This window comes from Dasypus novemcinctus, chromosome 7 (genome assembly GCF_030445035.2).
Source record: "Dasypus novemcinctus isolate mDasNov1 chromosome 7, mDasNov1.1.hap2, whole genome shotgun sequence".
NCBI lineage: Eukaryota > Metazoa > Chordata > Mammalia > Cingulata > Dasypodidae > Dasypus > Dasypus novemcinctus.
The window spans coordinates 42869178-42878816 of NC_080679.1; the positions used below are offsets into that span (position 1 = coordinate 42869178).

Genomic DNA, 9639 nt, shown 5'->3' on the forward strand with positions numbered 1-9639 from the left:
GTAACTCTTAGGTAATATATAATACTAGGCTAGGTTTCAATTTCACAAGAACGAGGTTCATAAATACAGCCATCAACACCAAGGACCTAGCATATTGGTCTGTCCTCTTTTGCTAGGCACTGCCCTTGTACTCAGGGGATTCTTGCCACTCATTACTATCTTATTTTTAGAACATTTCATTACCCCAAAAAGAAACCCCATACCCATTAGCAGTCACTCCCCTTTGACCCCTCCCTCCAGCCCCTGACAACCACTAACCTCCATTCTGTCTTCATAGATTTGCTTAATCTGAACATTTCATATAATGGAATTATACAATACGTGGCCTTTGGTTTCTGACTCTTTCACTTAGCATGTTTTCAAGGTTCATCCATGTTGTAGTATGTATTATTACTTCATTTCTTTTTATAGCAGAATAATAATGTTTATATAATTTGGTTGATGAACATTTGGATGGTTTCCACCATTTGGCTATTATGATTAATGCTGCCATGAACCTTGGTGTATAAGCTTTGGCTTAAATATTTGTTTTTAATTCTTTTGGTATTTATCTAAAAGTGAAATTGCTAGGTCATCTGGTAACTCTATGTTTACCATTTGGAGAAATTGCCAAATTGTTTTCCAAAGCACCTGCACCGTTTTACAATTCCACCAGCAATGTATGAATGTTCTGATTTCTTTATATCCTTGTCATCACTTGTTATTTTTTATTTTAGCCATCCTATTGGTGTGAAGTGATATTTCAGTGTGGTTTTATTTTGCGTTTCCCTAATGACTAACATATTGAGCATCTTTTCATGTATTTATTGGGCATTTGTATATCTTCTTTGAAGAAATGTCTATTTGTATTAGTTAGAGGGAATTGGCTCACCTGATCATGGGGATTGGCAAGTCTGAATTCCATGGGGTAGTCTGCAAGTTAAGTTCAACATATTACACAGGAGAAGCTCACTGGATCAGCAGGCCTTCAACTGGGACTGAGTCTGGATGAGACTTCCTTCATTGCTAAAGGCAATGATTATAGATATAACCAGTCATAGATGCACTTAACTAATGATTTAAATCCATGAAATACCCTCATAGTAGCAATCAGACCAGTGTTTGCTTGACCAAACAACTGGACACTATAACCTAGCCAAGTCGACACATGAACTTAATCATCACACTATTCAAATTCTTTGCACAATTTTAAATTGGGTTTTCTTTTTTTGTTATTGCTGATTTTAGTTCTTTATATTTTCTGACTACTAAATGCCTACCAGATACACGATTTGCAAATATTATCTCACATTCTATGAATTATCTTTTCTCTTTCTTGATAGTATTCTTTGAAGCATAAATGTTTTTAATTTTGATAAAGTCTAATTCACCTATTTTTTATTTAGTTATTTGTGCTTTTTGTGTCATAGCTAAGAAACTATTGCCCAGTCCAAAGTCAAAAACACTTATGCCTATGTTTTCTTCACCTGCAAATGTATACTGAACTTTCTGGAAGACTCATATAATATTTCATCATGTTCTCAATGAGCTTCCATAGCTACAGTCTTTGAATTAAATATCTTAGAGTTGTTTATAAATTCACATAATTTTAGGAGGCCAATGACTTATCCATTAAGCTACTGGGACCTGCCACATATTTTAAAAGTTTCTCTACTGTATGCAAAATTGTAAGTATATTTTTACCTTACTTTATTTTTTTAATTCTTCTTCTATTTATTTATTTATTTATTTATTTATTTATTTATTTATTTATTTCTCTCCCCTTCCCCCCCACCCCGGTTGTCTGTTCTCTGTGTCTATTTGCTGCATCTTTGTCCACTTCTGTTGTTGTCAGCAATATAGGAATCTGTGTTTCTTTTTTTTGCTGCGTCATCTTGTTGTGTTAGTTCTCCATGTGTGCAGCACCATTCCTGGGCAGACTGCACTTTCTTTCACGCTGGGCGGCTCTCCTTACGGGGTGCACTCCTTGCGCGTGGGGCTCCCCTACGCGGGGGACACCCCTGCGTGGCATGGCACTCCTTGTGCGCATCAGCACTGCGCATGGGCCGCGGACCTCCCATGTGGTAGACGGACACCCTAACCACTGGGCCAAGTCCGCAGCCAATTCTTCTTATATTTTTGGGGCTGGATACATGTACTTTATTAATGGTACATGACAAAGTCAAGCTCTCTAAGCGCCTCCCCTTCTTCAGAGGGTCTAGGAAAGAAACTGTGGAGGATTGGAGATTCTGAAGGTTGGGGGATGGAGTTGGGACAAGGACTCCCTTATAACTGACTACCTCTCTTTTCCTCTCTGGGCTGGCGTTCTGGGAGCTCTTACTCCTTGGAGGCCATATATAGGGTGACTACCCTATAGCTAAAGCCAAATTCATTATCATACCACGAAATGAGCCAGAGAAAGTGGCCATTGAGGGCAATGCCAGCTCCAGGATCAAAGGTGGAAGAGTGGGTGTCACTATTAAAGTTATAGGACACAACCTTGTCTTCAGTGTAGTCCAGGATGCCCTTTAGGATGACCTCTGACACTTGCTTCAAAATCTTTTTTTTGGGGGGAAGCAGATTTGGCTCAACTGATAGAGCATCTGCCTACCATATGGGAGGTCCAGGGTTCAAACCCACGGCCTCCTGGCCTGTGTGGTGAGCTGGCCCACATGCCGTGCCTATGTGCGCAAGGAGTGCCGTGCCACAAAGGCGTGTCCCCCACGTAGGGGAGCCCCATGCTCAAGGAGTGCACCCCGTAAGGAGAGCTGCCCCGCACGAAAAAAAAAAGTAGAGCCTGCCCAGGAGTGGCACCGCACACACGGAGAGCTGACACAGCAAGATGACGCAACAAAAAGAGGCACAGATTCCCAGTGCCACTGACGAGAATGCAGGCGGACACAGAGGAACACACAGTGAATGGACACAGAGAGCAGAAAATGGGGGGGGGGGGGGTAGGATGGGGGAGAAATAAATAAGAAATAAATATTCAAAAAAAAAATCTTTTTTCTCCCCCCTGAGGTGGCTCCCTTGTCTGTTTGCTTGTTGTTTTTGCTCATTTGTGCTCATTGTCTGCTCTTTGTTTTTGGGTTTTTTTTTTTCTTGTTACCTGCTCATTGCTTTTTTGCTCATTGTCTCCTTGTTGTTGTTTTTTCTTTAGGAGGCACAAGGAACAAATCCAGGACCTCTCCTGTGGGAGGCAGGCACTCAACTGCTTGAACCACATCTGCTTCCTGCTTGTTCTTTTTTCTCTCTCTCTGTCTATTGTTGTTTGTTTGTTGTCTGCTGGTTGTTTTTGCTTATTGTCTGCTCATCGTTTTTGCTCAATGTCTGCTCATTGTTTGTCTTCTTTAGGAGGCACCAGGAATCGAACCTGGGACCTCCAATGTGGGAGATGGACACTCAGCTGCTTGAGTCACATCCATTCCCCGATACCTCCATGATGTCATTATATTTATCCACTTTCTCCAGATGGCAGGTCATAGCCACGATGGACACACTGGGGGTGAGGATGTGGAAGGCTGCACCAGGGAGCTTCCCATTCAGGTCGGGGATGACCTTGCCCACTGCCTTGGCAGTACTGGTGATGCAGGGATGATGTTCTGGGCACCCCCACAGCCATCACACCATCACGCCAACAGTTTCCTGGAGAGGCCATTCACAGTCTTCTGGGTGGCAGGAATGGCATGCACTGTGGTCATGAAATCCCTTCATAATGCCAAAGTCATCATGGAGGACCTTGGCCAGGGAGCTGGGCAGTTAGCAGTACAGGAAGCATTGCTACAATCTTAAGGGCGTCGTCTTACTTCTCACGGTTCACACCCCTCAAAAACATGGGGGCATTGATGGAAGGAGCAAAGATGGTGGCTATTTTGGTTTCACCCTTCGAGTGAGCCCCAGCCTTCTCCAAGGTAGTGAAGACACCAGTGGACACCATAATATATTCAGCATCAGCCTCACCGCACTTGATGTTAGCAGCATCTACCTCCTGGAAGATATAGATGAACTTCCCAATGATAACAAGCTTCCCATTCTCAGCCTTGACTGTGCCTTTGAACACGCTGGATAGAAGCATACCATAACATGTAGATCATGCACTGGAGGTCAGTGAAGGTGTCATGGATAGAGACAGCCTCCACTTTATTGAAATTAAAAACAACCCAGGGAAGCAGACTTGGCCCAGTGGTTAGGGCATCTGCCTACCACATGGGAGGTCCTCGGTTCAAACCCCGGGCCTCCTTGACCCGTGTGGAGCTGGCCCATGCGCAGTGCTGATGCGCGCAAGGAGTGCCCTGCCACACAGGGGTGCCCCCGCATAGGGGAGCCCCACGCGCAAGGAGTGCACCCCGTAAGGAGAGCCACCCAGGGTGAAAGAAAGCGCAGCCTGCCTAAGAATGGCACCGCCCACACGGAGAGCTGACACAACAAGATGATGCAACAAAAAGAAACACAGATTCCCGTGCTGCTGACAACAACAGGAGCAGACAAAAGAAGACAACACAGCAAACAGACACAGAGAACAGACCACTGGGGTGGGAGGGAGGGAAGAGAGGAGAGAAATAAATAAATAAATCTTTAAAAAAAAAAAAACAACCCTAAGGAGGAGATGTAGCTCAGTGGTTGAGCACCGCCTCACATGTATCAGGACCCAGGATCAATCCCCAGTACCTCCTATAAAAATTTTTTTAAAATTCCCTGGCCTTCTGCACATACCACCACTAGTGCTAGTCCAGCACTCTTGTTCTCAGACTTGTGTGTTCCTTTTCCCCTCTGGCTAAGAGGGGATGGGATCCTCCACCTGATCGCAGATGCAGTGGCAATCCTGACTGGCTCCAGAGGTGGGAGCCCAGGGGTGCATCATACCACTGGGTGAAGGGGTCGTGCTGCCAGGTCTGCCCTGCATGCCTTGGCAACTCCTTAGGGCTGAAATGGGGCTGAGGTGGAGTAAGGCCTCACAGGACCTAGAGCTTGAGCCAGCAATGACCGGAGCTGGGGGTCCCACCCATCCTGGCCCTGAAGAACAGGGTCTTGATTGAGTCAGAGGAGTGGAGCCTGGACAGCTTCTTCGCTAAGAAGGAAAGAAGAAGGATGAAGACGAGTGTAAAGAAGTTGAGCAAAAAGAGGCTGATTACAGCAGCCTCAGAGTTTAGGCAAACAAGTGAAAAGGAAGAAAATGATAAAGAAAAGAGAGAAGATCCAGATGATAACTGGGAAGAAAGTGGAGGTGGTGGTGGTGTAGAAAATCGTCAGGTCCCTGAATAAAGCAGCTCTGGTACAAGCACCTCCTGCTCCAGCAATTGTTACAGGAACCCTAGAACCAGCGATGACTGGTAGTGTTTATAGGCTTCCCAGGGCCAGATTAATCAAAGGAAAACTCCACAAGGGTCACCAGAAACATAGGGCAATACACAGTTCCCAACCCTGCAGGCCACTGCCAAGCATGTGGAAAGTCAGAAGGATGGAGAAGAACTTTGAAATATTAAGACACAAAAACAGAGGTAGGAATGAGATTTCAAAAAACCAGGTCAAAAACTTCAGCTAGACAACCAGTACGCTGTGCTTGAAAATCAGAAAAGCAACCACACACAATACAATTAAGGAATGGTCTTTGCTAACACTTCTAAAGTAACTAGACCACAGCCAACTACCATGAGCAGCCATTCATTATCTGATCTCTGCTGGATCTACAGTAACTGATGCAGACCCTTCTGTGTCAGTGATTGGCCCTATCACACTGTAGAAGTTTAAACTGTCACAACTGCTCTTTGTGTATATTGGATTTAGGGGAATTTTCATTGTTACATAAAGGTGTGAACTAGATTCGGCCATGGTCTTTCATACATACTCTGCAAATACAAAAACTAAGAAACATCTGCAGCCAGTGGCCATTTCAAAATCTTTGTGTTCCGACACTGAGGCTTCCTAAGGGTTGACTGCCTCAGATTAGCTGCCCTCATTGTGGGCTTCATGTCCACTGCATCTTCTAGATAAGAAGGTTATAGCCATTAAGTGTCCATAAAAAACCTGAAACCAACTCTACTGGATTCCTATCAGAAATTCTGCAGAAAATCAGCTACCTGCGTTCTGATCTGCTGTAAAAGATGAAGATGACAGTGATCTTAGTTAACCTGTCCTGTGCCCCATCTTGAAGGAACATTCTCTGTAGTAGATGACTGTGGCTCTATTAGACTTCCTGGAACGTGCATCTCTAAAGAACTGATGTGTTCAGATAATCTGTATAGGGCTGTGATTTCTAACTTAAGCCTTTAGTGGTATACCGAGGTAAACACAAATTAAATTAAACCAAGTTTGGGTCCTCTAAATGGGAAAAGGGAGTTGGGGGAGGGAATAATTTTATTTCTTTTAGTAATTTTTTATTTGGGTAGTGTTTTTCCTTTGTTCCACGAAAAGGACTTTTTTGCTTTGACTTGGAATTAGTTCCTTGACAGAGCGTATGGCTTGATGTAGTAACCTGAAATATGCATTAGAACTGTGAAATGTCTTGTGAATTCGCCCGCCCCTAGAGTGGAACCAAATAGCCTTTGGTGTAAAGGACAGTGGCTGCCAGGGACTCTAATTTCAGGTACTGATAAAGTCTCTAATCAGGTCTAAATTGTATAATAAATGGCAGTGGAAACAGTATCTAGCAGGTTTCTGCTCATGCTAAAGGATGCATTGACCTGTTATAAATTCAAAGCGCCATGAGCAGAACCTTGCCTAAAACCCTTTTTAAGTTTCATGGATCTTGTGTGATCTTTGACAAGAGTTCCAGGTATCATACTTTTGCCCACATTTTAAGGGTATTGATAATGCCGGGATTATCCCAGCTAGCACTATTATCAATCTTTTGGTGTCTTTATTATTTGTTGTTCATTTGGAGAGTCAGGTGCAAAAGACAGGTGACTTAGCAATTGTGTTTTTAACAATTACAAATTTAACCATCCAGTAATTTTTAGTCCTTAAAAGGTACTTGAAGTGGAGCGGGCATAGCTCAGTGGTTGAGCACCTGCTTCCCATGTACAATGTCCCAGTTTCAATCCCTGCTGTCTCCTCTTTAAAAAGAAAAAAAGGGGGGAAATGTGGGGAGGACTTGAATTAGCTACCCAGAGTTACTGAAAAGTTTCTTTTCATCTAACGGGATATACTGGTAATTTCCTGGTTTTATTTCTTTAGTTCAATTGAAATATTTCAAAGTGGTGTGTGAATGTGACCACTTGATATAGACTCTGAGTTTCTCTATAATAAATCCCTTTGCTAAATACAGGAGTTGAAGACTTGCTACTACTAAGAGTGGAGTGAGTGAATAAAACATGAACCGTGTGGGATCTAAGTCCCCTCTTGATATAGAGGTGGAGTGGACATCACGATCCCAGGGTCCACAGGATGGAGGAATAAAATATGGATTAGAGTGGACTTATTGGTATTCTACTATAGAGACTAGTAATGGAAGAAACAGTAGCATTGATGTGGAGAAAGTGGCCACAGTAGTTGCGGAGGGCAGGGAGAGGGAAGAAGAGATGTGGGGGCATTTTGGGGACTTGGAGTTGTCTTAAATGATATTGCAGGGACAGATATAGCAGATATATCCTGCTATAACCCACCTAATGTGCTGGGGAAGAGTGTTAACTACAATGTGAACTATAATCCATGTGGTGCAGCGGTGCTCCAAAATGTATTCACCAAATGCATGGATGTGCCACAATGATCAAAGAGGTTGTTGATGTGGGAGGAGTGGGGGTGGGTAGGGGGTAGGTGGGAACCTCTTAGGTTTTTAAATGTAACATTTTTTTGTGATCTATGTATCTTCAAAGAATACAATTTAAAAATGCTGTTAAAAAAAAAAAAAAAAAGCTATCTATCCTGATGTGGGGGAGCATTTTCCTGTAGGAGTTCAGTCTTGATGAAAGTGTCACTGCAGGAATTAAACTCCTAGGAGGATTACAGTGTCTCCTGACAAAATCTGCCAACCACTTTTGGGTAATAATGTTGACATTATTTGAGGTGGCAGGAAGGATGCCTGCCTTCTGATCTCTTTGGGTGAGTAGTTGAACCAAGGAGAGACTGGATGATTAAAAGAGATGTGAGGGATTTTTGGTTAAACTGAAGATGTCATTTGGGAATCAAAAACCTTAATAAATAATGTCTTGGACGTTGAGCCACATATTTTCCCTGAAAAGTATGCACCTTTTCCAGCAAAGTCTTGTTGAGCGTTATGTTTTTGAGGTTTGAACTTAGATGAATATGTGGAAATGTTATTTAATGGCATGCTGTGCCAGAAATCTGAAGTCCTGCAACAGATTTTGAATTCCAACTCATTTTACAACTTTTTAAAATATTGCGAAATTATCAAAATGCACATGAATCAAGTTTTAATATAGTATACAATGGGTAGATGAGGCTGTCCATCATACCATTTCTTCCTTTGAATTTTCAGGCATGGTTTTGGCAAGTGTAGAAACTCTGTAACAGGAACAAATCCAATAGAAAGTAAATATGGGGGGGGGGGAGCAATAGTCCTGGTGACCAGGAGCCCAATATGATCAAATCCATTTACTCTGACCATGCGTCTCAGGACTGTAGCTGACACTGCATGAGAAAATGCAGCTATCTGTAAGATGGAGAGGAGCAGAGTCTTACTTTATTTTTTAATGCATTAAATAAAAGAGTGGGTCAGGTGTCCTCTCAGAGAGTTGCCTTGGTTTCCTGCTCCATGCAGTGTTGGGAAAGAACTCAGACCTCTGGCCCCTTAGGCTGGCTGCTCAGAGCCAGATCTCCACCACCTCTTCACAGCACCCTTGGACTGCACCAAGGCCCCACTGCCCCTCCATTGCAGGACAGCCACCTCCACCTCTCCTCAACCAGCTGCCTTGACATTCATATACCCCTCACAGGACCGGCAGAACTATTGTCAGGACTCAAAGGCCACCATCAATCACCAGATCAACCTGGAGCTCTATGCCTCTTATTATACCTGTCCACCTCTTACTGCTTTGACCACGATGATGTGGATTTGAAGAACTTTGGCCAAATATTTTCTTCACCAATCTCAAGAAGAGAAGGAACTTGCTGAAAAACTTAAGACGCTGCAGAATCCAGAAGGAGGTAGAATCTTCCTTTAGGATATCAGTAAAGCAGAACACAAGACTAGGAGAGCATGCTGAATGCAATGGAGTGTGAGTTACACTTCGAAAAGAGGGTAAGTCAGGCACAACTGGAACCGCACAAACTGGTCACTAACAATGACCACTCCCACTTGTGTGACTTCATTGAGTCTCATACCTGAACAAGCAGGTGAAATCCATCAAAGAATTGGGTTCCTATTTAACCAAATTATGCAAGATGGGGTCCTTGGAATCTGGCTTGGCAGAATATCTCTTAAACAAGCACCCTGGGAAACAGTGATGATGAGAGCCAGACTTTAGGCTGGATTCCCCTTTACCTGCAAAGTCACCATGGCAGGGCATGCATGTTGTACTTACCTTTACCTTTTCAATAAGTTGTATAAACACATCCAAGGAAGGAGATGTGGCTCAAATGATTGGGCTTCCATCTACCATATGGGAGAACCTGGGTTTGATCCCCAGGGCCTCCTGGTAAAGGTGTGCCCGCGCGGTGAGCCAGTGCCCATGCAGAGAGCCAGTGCCCACACAGTGAGCCACA

At 43.6% G+C, this 9639-nt stretch overlaps 2 pseudogenes; one reads left to right on the forward strand and one right to left on the reverse strand.

Moving 5' to 3' along the window:
- Nucleotides 1-2316: 2316 nt before the first annotated feature.
- On the reverse strand, nt 2317-8542 carry LOC111764253 (glyceraldehyde-3-phosphate dehydrogenase-like; annotated as a pseudogene).
- On the forward strand, nt 4908-5577 carry LOC105746167 (protein CDV3 homolog pseudogene; annotated as a pseudogene).
- Nucleotides 8543-9639: the final 1097 nt, after the last annotated feature.